Raw genomic sequence first — 16596 nt, 5'->3', positions numbered from 1 at the left:
AGCAGGCAGACAAATGGGGAGGTGGTGAGCATTCCCTCACCTAGAAGGGATGAAAGTGAGCTGCCCCAGGGCCACCTGAACCTGTAGAAAAAGTAACATAAAAGGGAGAGGAAAAAAGTGCATATGGGAGGGACAGAGAGACAAGAGGGAGAGAAAGGAAGATAAATAGAGAACAAAAATGGACTTAGAAATACTTTGAAAACCTTACAGTTTATAAAATGAAAAAAAAAAAAAAAAAAAAAAAATATATATATATATATATATATATATATATATATATATATATATATTCATTTATTCAGAAAATGCTTTTAAGCATTGTTATATATTTGACTTAGTATTTGAAAGGCTGCATTCTGAGAAATACTTATTGATGGAACTTGTTGTTAATGCTTGTTATGTCATATGAATTACTAATTGCTTTATTACTTAAAGGATTACTGCAGCACTAAGAAGTGACAATATCATGGTTTTAGTGACAGCTAATAATCCCATTACCAGTGTTAACATTATTGGTGTATACTCCATTCCTTTGTACTTCAGCAGTTTAGTATCATATGCTGACACTCATTTACCATACTGACTCTGGATTGATGGTCTGACTGTTATCTATTAGAAACTTGATGTTACATTAAGGAATTAAACGTTTTAAGAGCATATATTTTCATATGACTTTCGACATGTTTCATATTTATAAGTGCTCTACACAAGTCTAGTAACCCTCTGCTCATTCTGGTTCCTACTATATGTAATCTCCTCCTCAGAGATGGGAAAACAAGTAAAATCAGGTTGCTACTCATGTTTTCTTTTTGTATATGCATAACGGGTTAAAGCAACACATTTATTACAACTTCTATTAGATTTATTAATACATTTATAAATTATGTCAATACAATTCCACTCCTTACATGATTTATGTTCCGTAGCAGTCCTCTGTATTTTCCTGAGAAACTGCACCATGTTAATGGGTAAATATGTGACTGGGCCTTGGTGAAATATTTCTTGGCAAAACTATATGAAGGTTGAGAAGGTATCCTTCCTTGAAAAACCATTATGTTGTATACCTTTACTTCATGAACACTTTAGTATGTAATGTTAATAAATTGATACAGCCAGTACGCATCAGTACCACTGTATCTCTGGAGAGGTGAGGGGTCGATTATTTATGTATTGATCCGCTTCCCAAACTACTGTTACAGTGACAACCTCATCATATAGACAGGTTCAAGAAGGAAGGCCACATTCCAGCAAAGATGTCTAACTTAACAAACAATTTCAAGTCACCAGTGTAAGCTGCAAATAAATAAATCACACCGATGTTTAGCTGTGTGTGTGTGGGATTCTTACCGTTAGTTAATTTTAATTATATATAATTAAATTAAATATTTAATTTAATTATATAATATATATATAAAATTGATGTGTCTGTGCACTTATATACATTCACATGCATATCAGCATACATAAACATAAAGAAAACAAGAAATATGAAACTATTGTATAAGAAATTAAATAAGTACTTACTATAGAACTCAGGTCTTTTTTCATGAACCTCCAAAACTCACATGACCAGCTGAACCCCCTTCACCTCTGCATGTCATTCTACCTGTGGTTCACCTGCTCTCCAAGGATGACAAATGATCCTCACAATTTCTGCCATGTCTATTTTATGCCTCTCTGTGCCAGCGGTAGCTGCTGTAAGCTCTGCAAGTATGACTCCTGCAGTTGCTAGCGAAAGATTTTGGTCTGCTTGACAGACCAGCTTTGGGCATAACCCTTGCATTTGATTGACAGAATCCTTCCAAAGTGACAGATGTTGAAGTCTGATGCAGGGGATACAGGGTTGTATAAAACACCATCTCTGCTCAGTCCATATGCCCAGCTACCAGCTGAAATGATAGCAGTGGAAAGGTTTGGTGTACTAACAGGGGATGTGGTCCCATGCAGCTCCAGTTGTTTTCCAGCTCCATTTTCTTTTGGTAAATAAAAGGAAGCACTCCTGAAATGTAATACCTGGACAGAAGTTTGTCTCATGCTATTTTTAATTTCTTTAAATAGATTTTTAAAAATTTTCTTTGAATGTGATATCATGATTGTGTTTTACATGTCTTCAATGATGTTCATATATGATGCCTGTAATTCATATAGCACTTTTTGGGGATCACACAATCAATTTATCAGGAAATACTGTAATTTACACTTCAATGACATGATGTATGTAGCCTTTGGTAGATACTGTGCAGGAAGTAAGATAAGGTAAAGTGGAGTGACAACAACCAAAGTTAACTCTAGCTTTCACAGTTTTAGAAATGTATACATGCCATGTATTGTTCACAATGTATAGCATGCTGGAGTGTGAATTAGTCACAGTTGTTGCTTATGGGTGCTCATGAGTTAAACACAGCTTGCTCTTGGCAAGCCAAATGCATTTACACTTACAGGAGGGGATACACTTTTGTGTTACAGTGCAGTTCATGAGCTTAGCATGCATGCTGAGCCACATTTGCATAAAAGATACATTATTAAATAAGCAGCAACTTACAAGCACATAGTCAAGGAATATTACACCTGCAGCTTTTTCTAAACAAGTACATATGAGCATAAAAGCAAATGGGTGTGTTTATTCTTCATAAGTCCCGATCTAATTAAATACAACAGTTCTGACCCATTTTTTTTTTGCTGTCCCCACAACTCCTGTAGCTTCAGTCCACCATTTTAAGTTTTAGTTTAACAGTTCTATGGAACTCCATGAAAGGAACAAATGAACTAAGACATTTTATTAACAGCAGTGATAAGCATAAATGATTAGGGGAAAAAAGCTGTGTAATCTCTTCAAGAGCAGTCTATACTTATTGACAAAAACATGACAGTTAGTACATTTATAGATTGCACATTAAATAATTGGAAAAGCTTAAGGTGCCATTTTATGTGCTGTCTATATGTGTCATGTGGGTACAGTTGCTGAATATAAGCCAGCTGATTTAATTAAATAAAGAAATATATGATATAGGACATATCCTACTGACTACTACACCCTCACGGTAAACACATGCAGGCATACAGATTACTATTACAGCAGGGGAGTAGATGATGCAGGTAGAATGAACACAAAAAGTGAAAACCACAACTGAGAAGTAGTTTTGCAGCATGGGTATCACCATTTATGTGTGTTAGTATAATGCAGTGGCATGCATGGTCCACATTTCTTGAAATTATTGTACACCGATGCTGGGTATCACTTTGTCACTTGTATTGCGATATGTGATTGCAGATTACAATCTGATGCAAAAGCAGGAAAACAAGACACAGGATAGTCAGATTCTTTCCTGATGAGAAGCATGTCCTTATGGATGTTCCATGGACATATTGTAAATGTCCTTTTGGAAAATGATGGCCAAAGCAGGCAGTGTGAGCTAAGGGATGGAGTCAAGTAGTGACTGTCATTAATGCTGAAGGGAGAAAGAAGCACATTCCAGCATAGTGCATGAAAAGAGCCTATGACATGGTGGGATGTGCCAGGACAAAAGCTAGGCATAGCAACTATGGTGGTGGCCATCTTACAATCCAACCTTTAATGCCACTTGAGGAGACTCTCCATAACAGATGTCGATTTGGATGTAGATGAGGATGCTGGTTTAATCATTAGAGGTGGGGGTGACACCAGTACCTTCAGACCCCTGCAACAATCATAGTATTGCATTGTTGATGGTTAGTGTACAGCTCATTTACTACATAATGCTAAACTGTATTTAGCACGACATGTGCACATATCATCCTTACAGGTTTCATTATCAAGTATGCCTTCAACGTCAGATGTGTCTGAAAACTCTACAGATAATTCACAGTAGTTTTTGTCATCCTGAATATACATACATACAATTGCAGACATCACAGGTCAAGTTAAACACATATTTACATATTTTTCAGAGGGCTGGTAACAGGATCAATCTCATCCTGTTCCTTAGCACAGCAGGCTGGTGTTGACAGTAGGATTATCAGTGATGAGACCATAACTCCAATAATCATGACATAACCTGATGACAGTTGCACATGGTTGTAAAATGTACTAGCAGGGCCCCCTTCACCATAGCAAGTGGATATTTCCTCAGGCAGTGACACACACATATGTAGAAAGTCTGACAGATTAAGAAAAGTACAGTTATATGCAATGTGCACATGAAACAATTTTCTGGGAAGAACAAGCTGAATGAATACAAAGTTTTTGATTACACAGTAAAATACATAGAGCAGAGTCATACAATAGTATACACATATGTAAACAGGAACATGGTACAGCAGGACTAGATTCTGGAGTCACAGAGGGTAAGTTAAAGTAGTACAAGAATTTCTAGACTAGGGGTCATTGAAAGTAAATTTGGAACAGTAGTAGCTATAGGCTATATATAACTCAAAGACATTTGCTGTCAAATCTAGAGACAGTAACATGTTGAATTATATTAAGTGAAGGTAAGATGAGAAGACTGAGAGAGTTGTTAGGATAATTTTAGCATTTATCCTGGGGTTAAACTGGGACATGCCCATGAGTTAGTAAGGTATTCATTTAGATCAGCTTTGAATGAAGGTGCGTTAAAATTAAGTCTTAGTGGTAAGGGAATGGAGTTCCATGACTTGGCTGCATAGCTGGGATAGAGGGACTTCCCAACTGAATCCTTTGGTTTGTGAATCCATCCATCCACAACTCATTTTCTCATTTTTTGCACATTAGGTTGGGGTGTCACTTCAGTAGTGACCATCATCTAGAGCCAAGGTTCAGAGTGCTGGGTTGCTATGCCTGCTGCAGTAGTTCTCACATGCTACACACTTGCATGCACATTCACACCTATGGCTAATTTAGAGTGTCCAATCGACATAGCACATTTTTTTATTTATTTTATTTATTTTTTTATTTTACATTTGTTGACCGGGCTAGTCTAACTGGATACATGTCCATTTTCAGTAGAGGCCCAGGGAGAAAAGCACCGAGGAAGCACAAAAATATAATCACATATACAAAGATTAATTTCATGTTAAAGACTAGGAATAATCTCAGAGTTCCAGGGAGATAAGCTCTGAGGAAGCACATGTCTTTGGAATAATGGAGGAAACTGGATCACCTGGAGAAAACTCCCACAATTACAGGGAAGACATGCAGACTCCACAAGGACGGCACCCCAGCCAAGAATCAAACTGGAGAACCTCTTTCTGTGAGGCGACAACACTATCTGCTGCACCACTATGCAAAGAATTAAGGTGTTATTTGTATTTTCAGCAGACTGATCTGTTGGGTGAGTATGTCTTGAGAATATTATTCAAGGATGGGCATTGCAGTGGTTTATGGATTATCTTACAGGTAGTGACTAGCTGGGAGTATAAGAGGCAGTGAGATAATGCTCGCCAGATAAGTCTTTTTTATTGGATCACAGTATGGGTTCTGCAGGGATTACATGTAGTAGCTTTGTTCACCTTTGTTATATCTGTGCTTTAGTATGTTTTTGAGTGTGCTCGTAGGTTTATCAGGACAGATGAGGCATAAAAAAGGGAAGGTAAGAGATAGGTTGTAGATAGGAATGTTTTGATTGCATCATTGTGATAGCGCTTAGTTCTGTATAGAGGTCCTAGTTTTTGATGAGTTTCTTATAAACTGTGTTATATGTAAGTCAAAGTTTAGATTGTCAATGATTATCTTTCCAAGCAGTTTAGTCTCAAGAACAACATTTTACTATAACAGCAATCTTTACCTAATAAACATAATAGGTATAGCTGTTTCATAGCTCTAATCTTTTATTAAAGATCAGACATGGAAAAACTAATATATTTAACTTACAATTTAAAGTAGGCACTTTTAAGTATTTGAGTAGAATATCAAATAATTGATCAGATTTATGGCAATATTGTGTAATAGAAAATACTTCAAAACAATATCATTTGTATTGCTGTCCCTTTGGACATAAAATATGCCATGTTCAACTTGTTCCAATGATTCTATTATCTACCTAGTGTATCCCCTGTCATTGAAACACTACATTGTTTCAGTGGTCTGAGTATACATCCTGCTATCTTCATTAGTAATCCAGCTAATGCTGCATAGCTCACCTTTAGGAACAATTTTCTTTATGTGTAAGCATGATCACTAATAAATTAAGTAATATATATAAACTTTATAGACTACTATGATTAAAGGTAAATATTTGTAATGCAATCAGAGTCAGAAAAAGTGAAATTCCCATTATTATTTTTTACCCTTTTAAATAATGTAAGCTTGCCTTATCTGATTGACAACCAAAGATATCACCAATAAAACATTTGTACTCTGCTACTTTTTTAATTAAATTTTGCTTAAACAAACAACCACGTTTCCATTAGAAAGACTGAGACTGGCAGGGATTAATGTGATGCTCATAACCATAGTGGTCCCTTTAATTAACTACATCCAATATTTCCATATAAAATATCTTATATCGCAAAACTAGCACCGTCAACATAAACAAAGCCTATGTCCTTACACTGGATTAAATGGCAGCTTCATTTGTCCCAGTCCCCTTTAATAAAACACATCACACCAAAATGGCATTTAATGACCTTTATTAACTTTCAACAACATAACTTTATTGCATCATTTCAAAATGTTAATCACAACATGAACATCCTTGTAACCCCAACAAGTAACAGCCTTGTAATCATACACCAGGGCAACATTTCCCTGCTCACCCTGCCCGAATAAGCAGCTTCCACACCACAATTTACTAATCAAAGCAGCATCCTATCACTTGCTTTCTTCCCCCTTATTCCTTGCATCAGCACCCAACACCAAATAAGCAGCATCTACACCACTGCTCACTTATTCTTTCTAATGAAAGCAGTGTTCTGCTGCTTGCTTTCATCCCACATACTCCTTGCATCAACATCCAACACCAAGAGGGGGAACAGAAGAGGGACAAGCCTGTCCCTCTTCTCTACCTACCAGCCTGACCCTAGGCTGTCCCCCCTCACGTAATAAAGAACTTTCACTAAACCCTCCTAAATAAACTTAAAATGTACATTACACAGATCCAAACCACAAACATTTAGGTGCACTGCATTGTTTCTAAACCAAAAAACAGGTCCCTGTCAACATCCCTATGTTCTGTTGTGTGCATAACCAAAGCACCCAACTGCCATGCCAACCTACAATTAATAAACTGCCACACCTGCTCTAGCACCATAAAACCAACAGCATTCCTTCAACATAAGTGTGGTACTATCTCAGACCATACAATGTACATACCTGGATATACTCATAACCTCTTCAACATAACCAAATCCTCCCTTATCTGATATACCAACTGCTTCTTAAGAATTATTCCCAAGCCATTACCAGCTAAATGTACCGCCAATACCTAAGCAAGCCCCATCCATGACTATATAAATGCAAACTCCTCCATAAGCTGATTCTACCTAAGGCATCTAATAACATGCTAATTAACTCTCCTTCCTAACTGAGGCAAACTCATGTAACCAAATGTGTACTGTCATAGAGAAAAACAGGACCTCTCCCTAAACTAGCAATCCTAACAGTTCTGACACCCTGAATGCTCCAAAATACATCCATAAGCAGAAAAGTTACCCACAAAACATAATCCACTTAATCACCAACCATTAAAGCTAAACCTTTCAATAAAACTTTCAAAACTTATCTTGTCAAAGGCCAATGCATATCCATATTCACACCAGACACTCTAACCCATCCTCTCAACATATGCTCCACTGTCCAGGTTTTAGTGAAATCCTACAACCCAGCCACCTGCACAAATATACTAACTGCTGCCAACTCCACCTTGACCAATTTTGCTGCCTTTCCATGCATACAAGCCATAGCCAAATATCGCAATAATAGTTTTTCTGACCAAACTCCCTCCCTCAGGCAAGTGTCAAATAAATTTATCAAAATCATATAATGCCCTACCATACGCCTTCCTGATAGATGCTACCCAAGAATGCTGCATCAACCATCTGGTTAATTCAGTTCAATCTACTACACATCATCTGGCCACACCCTCAGCTCGCCATCTGCTTCCTGAAAAACTGAATACGAGATAAACTGCCAGCAGTCCTATTCTTAGCTCTCACTACATGCACACATGTGAAAGCAAATTCATCACTAAACTCTGCAAAACCAACTTATGTAATACTAACAAAAGCAATTCAGACTTCAATGTCTTAGCCTGTAAACTTGCAACAGTGCAATATTTTTTGAATGAAAAACAACCCTCTTCCCCATTAACTATTCCTGTCAAACCACCAATGCTGTCAAAATTGTCATTTCCTCCAAAAGCTACATCCTTCTTCCCATCATCCTTCCCTTCCAATAAGCTGACCATCAAACCGCAAATTAGTCACCACAAAAAAAAAAAAATGCTCCCATCTCAATTCCCTCTGTTGTGTCTGTAAAGAATTGCAACTTTTTAGACCATCCCAATCCAACTGCCAAAAGAAAACCCCATTACACTGCTCCAAAAAAGACTAACAGATTGCTAAATCAGCCTGTGCCAGATAACCAACCCTTATCCAATGAAGTTTGTATTTTCCCCTTTTTAACAAAAAGGTCACAGACCTACAAAAGTACAATCTGGGTGAATTGTCTGACATGCAATATTCAGGAGCCCTAAAACCTCCATGGCATCCCTAATCCACACCATGTCCTCAACTTCACCCATCTAATCTTATCCTTCAAATGTGTTATCTTCTCAGCCTGTAAACAAAACAACCATTGTTCCGCATCCACTAGTAAACCCAGCAAATCCAGTGCCTCAGCTGGACCTACCAACTTCTGCCTGGCCAACGGGACACTGAGCTCTTCACATGTCCCCAAAAATTCATGCATACCCTCCAATGCACCTTCACCCTTCACCTACTATTAAGAAATCTTCCAAGTAATGTGCTGGCTTCTGTGTCTTCACCTGATGCTGCCAAATCCAATGAAATGCAGTGCTAGACTTCTCAAAAGTGCCACAAGCTGCAGAGCATCCCATTTGCATAACCTTGTCAACATAAAACTTGTTTCCAACCATTGTGCCTAACAATGGACATTTCTCCTTCACATTGGCAGCAAATGAAATGCAGACTGAAATGTGCACCTTCACTAACCTCATATCCTTGAACCTCCTAATGACCTTTACTGCATCATCCAAAGACACATAACTCACCTAGGCATCTTCTACTGAAATTAAATTGTTAATGAAGTTCCCCATTGGGATAAGACAAATGGTGAATCAACCTAGCTACACTGACTGACTTCTTAGGATCCAAGCCTAATGGTGAGACTCTAGAACTGCCAAAAAAGGTGGACTATCAAAAGGGGCCAGTAGCATACCCATCCACCGTCCCTTTTCCACCAGACCTTCAAGAATATCTTCCTTATCCCACACAGAATGCAAATTTTTAGAGACCGAGCCACCCCACCCCCAACCTGATAGAAAATCCCTGAGAAAACCCCTTAATTAACTCTTCTGCAACTACCAAATCAGAAAATTGCGTGAGCATATGCCACAGTTTTCCACCTTAATGGGAGAATGAGTCCCCTGCTTTTCCTCTCATTCCCCAAAAAGACACCCCCCTGCCCAGAAAAATATCCCCTGCCCCACAGATTTTGAAATCCCTGAAAAGATGAAGTAGCCCACTAAAGTCAGACGAAAGTGAAGTTGAATTGACCAAATTGCCTTCTCACCGGCCACACTGAACAGCTGGATGTTTTCCTGCACACTTTCAGCATGTATGCGAGAACTTGCATGCCACCCACAAACAATGCCCTGCCTTAAAAGGCCCAATGAACCTCCACCCAAAACTCCCCTTATCCTACCCCCTCTATTAACAGCTCTTACATTATCTAGCATGGTAACTAGCCATAAATCAGGGTGCCTAAATTCCCAATGCAAAGACTAATCCAATGCTTTTTGCTTCCGAAACCCCTAATAGTACAACCAGGCATTTCCCTGACCATAGACATTGTGCATCACAAATTGTGAAAATAAGGCAAGAGTGGTAAGGCCAAAGTGGTATCTTTTTCCAATCACACTGCCATATAATAAACAAAACTTAACACCCAATTTCCCCATGTCCTTGGAAGCAGCCTATCTACTCTCTTTCACCCCAGGGCCATGAAAGCAACCAAAAAATCTTTACCATTTGCAGTTCCCAATTCCATCCAAATATTGGATCCCTTATGCATCAATTAACCCAAAAATATATACATACTATCCCTTCCAGATATTTTTTTGTAACTGAGAACAGTATGTTAGGTATGAGTTATGGGTTCTACCTGACTTCGTCGACAGCGCAGAAGACCGACAGCGGAATTCGGAGCTCCAGAAGATCGAAAACGAAGAAGACCGACGCGAATCGCGAGTGGCAGAACATCGACAATGCAGAAGACCGACACGACGGATGACAACACCAACGCCGAGGATGCCGACATGGGGAAAGGCTGTGTGAGTATGCGGTAGTGACGGACGTTAGGGTGCGAGGCAGGTAAGTGTGGAGATTGACGGTCTGTGGGGATAGGGGTGGGTTAAGTGAGTTAGGGTTAGGGAGCGATAGGGGTGGGTTAAGTGAGTTAGGGTTAGGGAGCGATAGGGGTGGGTTAAGTGAGTTAGGGTTAGGGAGCGATAGGGTGGGTTAAGTGAGTTAGGGTTAGGGAGCGATAGGGCGGTTAAGTGAGTTAGGGTTAGGAGCGGGTAGGTAAGTGTGCGATAGTGACGGACCTTAGGGTTAGGGTAAGGTTTAGTGTGGGCTTGTAAGGATTTTGGTGTGCTTGTGTTGTGTGTGTGGTTTGTGGAATGGGGATGTGTTTTGTTTTTAATTGTTATTGTGGTGTGTGCAGTGTATGGGGTTTCGTGTTTGTGTACCGTCGGTTATTTCGTTGTCGGTTATGTGTGGTTTCGTGTTTATGGACTGTCGAATATGTGGTGTCGGTGATGTGGTTGTCGGTGTTGTGTGGTTTCGATTATGTCAGGTAGAACCGAGTTATGACCTCCCCCCAACAGATGACATGAAACTCCCCATAGCTAAACCCATGCTACTCTCCCCAGTGAATGCCTTACCCCGGACCTGTTTCCCTTCACTGAACCTCTACCAATTCTTAATGGTGCCTGCAGTTTCACTGGACTCCAGACATGATTTGCCTCCCCGAACCGTAAAATATTTCTTGACCGAACCAAATCTGACCTGCCTACACGCATTCCCAAAAACCTGTCATTACCTGCCTCCGTATTATGCAGTGGTCCAATGGCTGGCAATTCCATCATGACAGCATCACTCAACTGTTGTGCCCACTTCCCATGGGCCACCAACCTGTTCTTCAACAGCTGCCACCTCCCCTTCCAACTGGACAAGCTGGGGTCTTCAGTCACTGCGATTCCACTCCTCATAAAATCCTGGAACAGCTCATCCAACTGTGCAAAGGTGGCCTCCTTTCTCTGCCACAAGTTCTGATCTGCAAAAGAAAATTAATAATAAGACACCAGGATCAGGTGGGAAAAAATCCTCTGCACAGGTCAACCCAAAACAATATCAGAACCTTTCGGGGATTCTAACCAATGCCCCAGCTGTACAATTATAATTACCCATTTATTATATTATTATTTTTTTCTGTACTGTTCATCCGTTGCTATACCTATATACATACATTACTATTACTATTATTATTACTTTATATATATATATATATATATATATATATATATATTTTACATATCCCTCACCCATGTGTCTCAACTGTACAAATTCCCACAAAATGTCCAGATTATTGCCTCATATCCCCAGTTAACTCTTCCCAAAATTAACAACATCAACCACACACACCCCTTGATATACCAGCACCAAATAAAAAAAGGTAATAGCCATCCAAAATGCATGAGAATGCAACCGCACCAAGAGTGTCTAGGATAGTAAGCCATGACGATAACTGTCCCCACTTCTGGTCCCTTTCCCCCTGTTATTCACTCTCAACCCTTCATCTCCACAATGCGAACCACTATCCCTCATAATGTGGAACAAATGGGCAAAATGTAGAACACCTACTAATGGCATACTAATACCTTCAGCTAGGAAGGTCAAGCAGCCAGCCATTAAAAGGGTGAAAATATGCTTGTTTTACTTAAGAACAGATCACGTCACTCAATCTCCCCAACACTGACTGTATGACAGATCCTTACCATATAAAACCATATCTCTCAACTGTCCAGAATTTTGCAGAACACCCAGATTTTCAGCTCATATTTTTGGTCTTTTCCTCATAAAATGTGTGATTTTTCTGACAATTCACTGACGACTGTAGTCAGTAAATAAAGAAATAATTTGAGTTGCAGACTTCATATCCTTTATAAAATACATGCTAAAGCAATTCATGTTATTCTACTAACTTTCTAAGCTAATGAGAGGGATATTTAAAATCTATCCTTATTTTTGGTCCTTTGTCCCCTCATTACTTTAGGCTTCATCCTGATTTCTTGTCATCCAGATTTCTTGTGCTAAGAGGTTGAGAGGTATGAACTTCATGATCATGACCTTTGTACAACCCCAAAGGAGGTATATCCCTCCTCATGAGGTACACTGGAGGGGTATGTTCATACTCCTACTTGAAGCAGGGGAGCAGACCTGTTAAGCGTGGAAAACAATTCTTACTGGGAGAGAATAAGCACATCAACACAAGCAAAATATAAGTAGTGGAGAAAAAGTAAAAATTAAACAAAGTAACACAAATACTCAACCATAATGTGCAGCAAACTAAATACACTTATGCACTACATAAATTAGAATGAAATCAGATTTCTGTAACACACAGTTTTTTCTTTAGTACAACCACACAGATTCAAACTTAACTACTTGAAGGCATTATAATCTTTGTGACAGTGTCTCTCAACCAAGTGCCTCCCCCAGTCTAACTGACTGCACCTCCACACTACTCCTCCTAATGGTTGACACCTCACTGTGCATGCCCGGCAAGTGACTGTTATCCAGTAAAGCTCTCAGCCAATGAAACAACAACCCCAAGAGCATCATGCAAAGTTGCACAGCAAACCACCACCACCAATGGACATTCTGACAAAATACCACAGTCCAACAGACCTTATCCACTTATTTAAAGCTAACAGAGCTATCTAACCAGCCCACCAATGCTGCCTTGATGAGAGAAAGCCGACAAAAACACTTTTCAACTGAAGACTACTGCTGCATTATTCAACAAAATGAGGGGGTATGGCTTATGAAAATGTCCCTATCTGTGACTGTTTTTCTTCCTTATTTTATATATATAAATATATTTATTTTTTACTGACTACCAAATATCTACTCAGCCTATCTCGTCAATATTCTAGCCAACATCCCCTACCCACCACCAAAAACACTTTGCCATCTTCAAGGAAACAAAAATTGAACCCCTAGCCATACATAATAATAAGTTACCAAACATTACGCTCCTCCACCATGTGCATAACTACTAATCCACAGCCTACCTGATTGCTGCAGTACCTACTAGTCATCTCAGATGTAATCCGGCAGTATAGTAAGATCACTCCTAAATCTGATTCCCTTTCTCAGTTACACACACATTAAAACCCCCTAAGTCCCATGCTATACCTACTCACTTCTTCTAAACTTCCTCATTTTAAATTAACCCTTGTCATCCAAGAATGTAAATAACCTTCCCTTACTTCCTAGCCTTAACATCCTTCCCCAAATCAAAGCCCTGCACCCTCATTTAACTCCCCCTAATCCCTCAACACTCAAGATGTCCCTGGACAAATCTGTTTGTTCGCAGACCTCATTTTACTTCCTGTTTTAGAAGCAAACCAGTACCTGTCTTAACTGAATTAATTTATTGCTTGTTTTATCTTAATATGACATTTTCTTCAATTATGTAAACAATTTTATTTGGTTTTGGATCACCCTGATAAGTCATTATTTGTTTTTTTGAAAAATATATGATGAGAAAGTAAACAGAATTTCTTCACTTTACATGTGAAGTTTTACTTTTGAGCAATTGGTATAATGCTATTTTTTTGTCTGTGCACTATATTTGTTAGGTCTGACATTTGAGAGGTGCATCAAACTCCAACATAAAATAAATTATGTTGGCTCTTCTCAACACTAGAAGTCTAAACAATAAATTACCTGATCTTGAGGCTTTTCTTCATCTGGAACATATCCATGTTTGTATAATTACTAAGCCCTGGTTTAAATGTAAAGAAAGCATTCTCTCCATACTGGGGTTTGTGTCTACAGTGCCTTAAGGCCTGATGGTAATATCACACACACACACACACACACACACACACACACACACACACACACACACACACACACACACACACACACACACACACATTCACTAATCAAAAAACAATTTTGTCCACACACAATCTTGATGACAGAAATACTGGCCCATGCACTTGCGTGTACAGCCCAGCACAAGTGAGCACACAGACAGAGACACGCACACACATGCACACATGCAACAGCCACACACATGTACACACATGCATCCAGACTTGATTCCCTATCTACACCCCAGTGTACCCACCCAGCTAGACACACACTCTTAAACATTTATGCAGCTTCATTCATGCCCCATAGACATGCACATGTACGTCTATACACATACATGCATGAGCACAACCCTACACATACATACATACATGAGCACACACTCTACATATGCATACACAAGCGCACACTCTACACATACATACACAAGCACATACTCTATGCATACATACATGCGCACACACCCTATACATAGAAACACAAACACACACCCTACACATGCATACACACTCTAGACATACATACATGCGCAAGCACCTTTCTCATACATACATGAGCACACACCCTACACATACATACACGAGCACATACCCTACACATGCATACATGAGCACACACCATACACATACATACACAAGCACACACCCTGTCACCACACGTTCACTGATCTTACCTGCTTAGTGAGTACTTCTAAAGGATTGAATGGGTGACTATTTTACTATGGTTACCTCCTACAGTAAAATTTTACTCAGCAGACTACTTGTCTGAATCACTCGATTGTGCAATTCGATAGTCATGAACATTTCCATGGGAAGTGCACATGGCTTGTTAGTATTAAGCACTCCCCCAGACTGCAGAATTAACATTTGGTTTCATCCATGAGACCACACTCCATGCTACGTCCACTATAAGGGCAAAACCTCAATATGAGTTCCTTCTCTGAATCTGAAAGTCTTAGCATGATGCAAGAATTTACCAAGCTAAGGAATTCACATCAAGATAAGCCTTTCTGAATCCTAGAGGCTGCCCTTTTAAATCATATAATAGCAAGAATCAAGAATCTTTTAATTTCACAGTTACCATCACCATCTGCAAAGAACTTTATGCACAGGAAAACAAACTCTGTCACTGCTTACACTTTTATCTAGTTATTTATAAAGACATGACAGAACAAGAAGACATCATTTTTTTTTCCACAAGACTCCTGCTGTAAGGGAGCTTTTGCATTTTCTTATCTCATCTTCATCACAAGCTGCTCTTCCTCACCTTCAGAGTGGCATCATTTGCATAACTTAAGTTATTAATATTTTCCTAGCAATTTTGATTTCAATATCTAATTCATCTAGCCCCCATTTTGCACAATATATACAGTATATAAATTCAATTATTAGGTGACAGTATACAGCCTTGTCACACTCATTTCTAAACCTCGAACCAGTCAGTTATTCTAAGCTCTAACTGTTGTTTCTTGTTCTGCAGATAGATTTCTCAGAAAGAAAATAGCATAATCCAATGCCCCCATTTCATTAATAACTTATTATGGTTTGTTATGGTTCATTCAAAGTCTTTAGATTAGCAAAAAAGCAAAAGTAAATATTTTTCTGAAATTCTCTTTCTTTCTTGGTTACACAGCAGATTTTGGCAGTTTGATCTCTGTTGCCTCTGACTCTTGTAATTCCATCTTGTACATCTAGTAGTTCTTGGTCCATATAGTCTCAAAGTCTGTCTTGAAGGATCTTGAGAATTAACTTGTTAGCGTGTGAAACAAGTGCAACAGTTTTGTAATATGAGCATTCTTCAGCGTTGATGTTTTTGGTGACTGCAATGTAAACTGACATTTTCCAATCTAATAGCCACTGTTGTGTTTTCCAAATTTGCAAATATCAAGAAACAGTGTAGTATCATTTTACAGGTCTGTTGTGGCCCCCCCCCTTTGTGGAGTGGGATAACCGTCACGGTGTGCCATTCAATGGGCACAAAGCCTGAGGTGAGGCTATGATTGAACATAGTACTTAGGTGGGGTGCCAGTTCATTCTGTAGTTCGTGTAGAAGGCAACCTGGGATGTTGTCAGGTCCCATGGATGCTGTGTTCTTGGCTTTGCAGAGAGAGAGGTTTTTACCTGTGCAGCCGTGATTACAGGAACTTTGCATTCTTTCTGTATAAATATGGGCCCTTTAGGGGGTGAGAGGGGGGTAAAGTTAGCACTGAACCTATCTGCCAGGATGTTGGCAATATCAGTTGGTTCTGTATATTTAGTGTCATTGTGCTGTAACTCAGAGCAGATCTGAGTGTTGCCA

This window comes from Protopterus annectens, chromosome 3.part0 (assembly GCF_019279795.1).
Source record: "Protopterus annectens isolate FY-2018-M chromosome 3.part0, PAN1.0, whole genome shotgun sequence".
Classification (NCBI taxonomy): domain Eukaryota; kingdom Metazoa; phylum Chordata; order Ceratodontiformes; family Protopteridae; genus Protopterus; species Protopterus annectens.
This window is presented reverse-complemented; position numbering follows the sequence as displayed.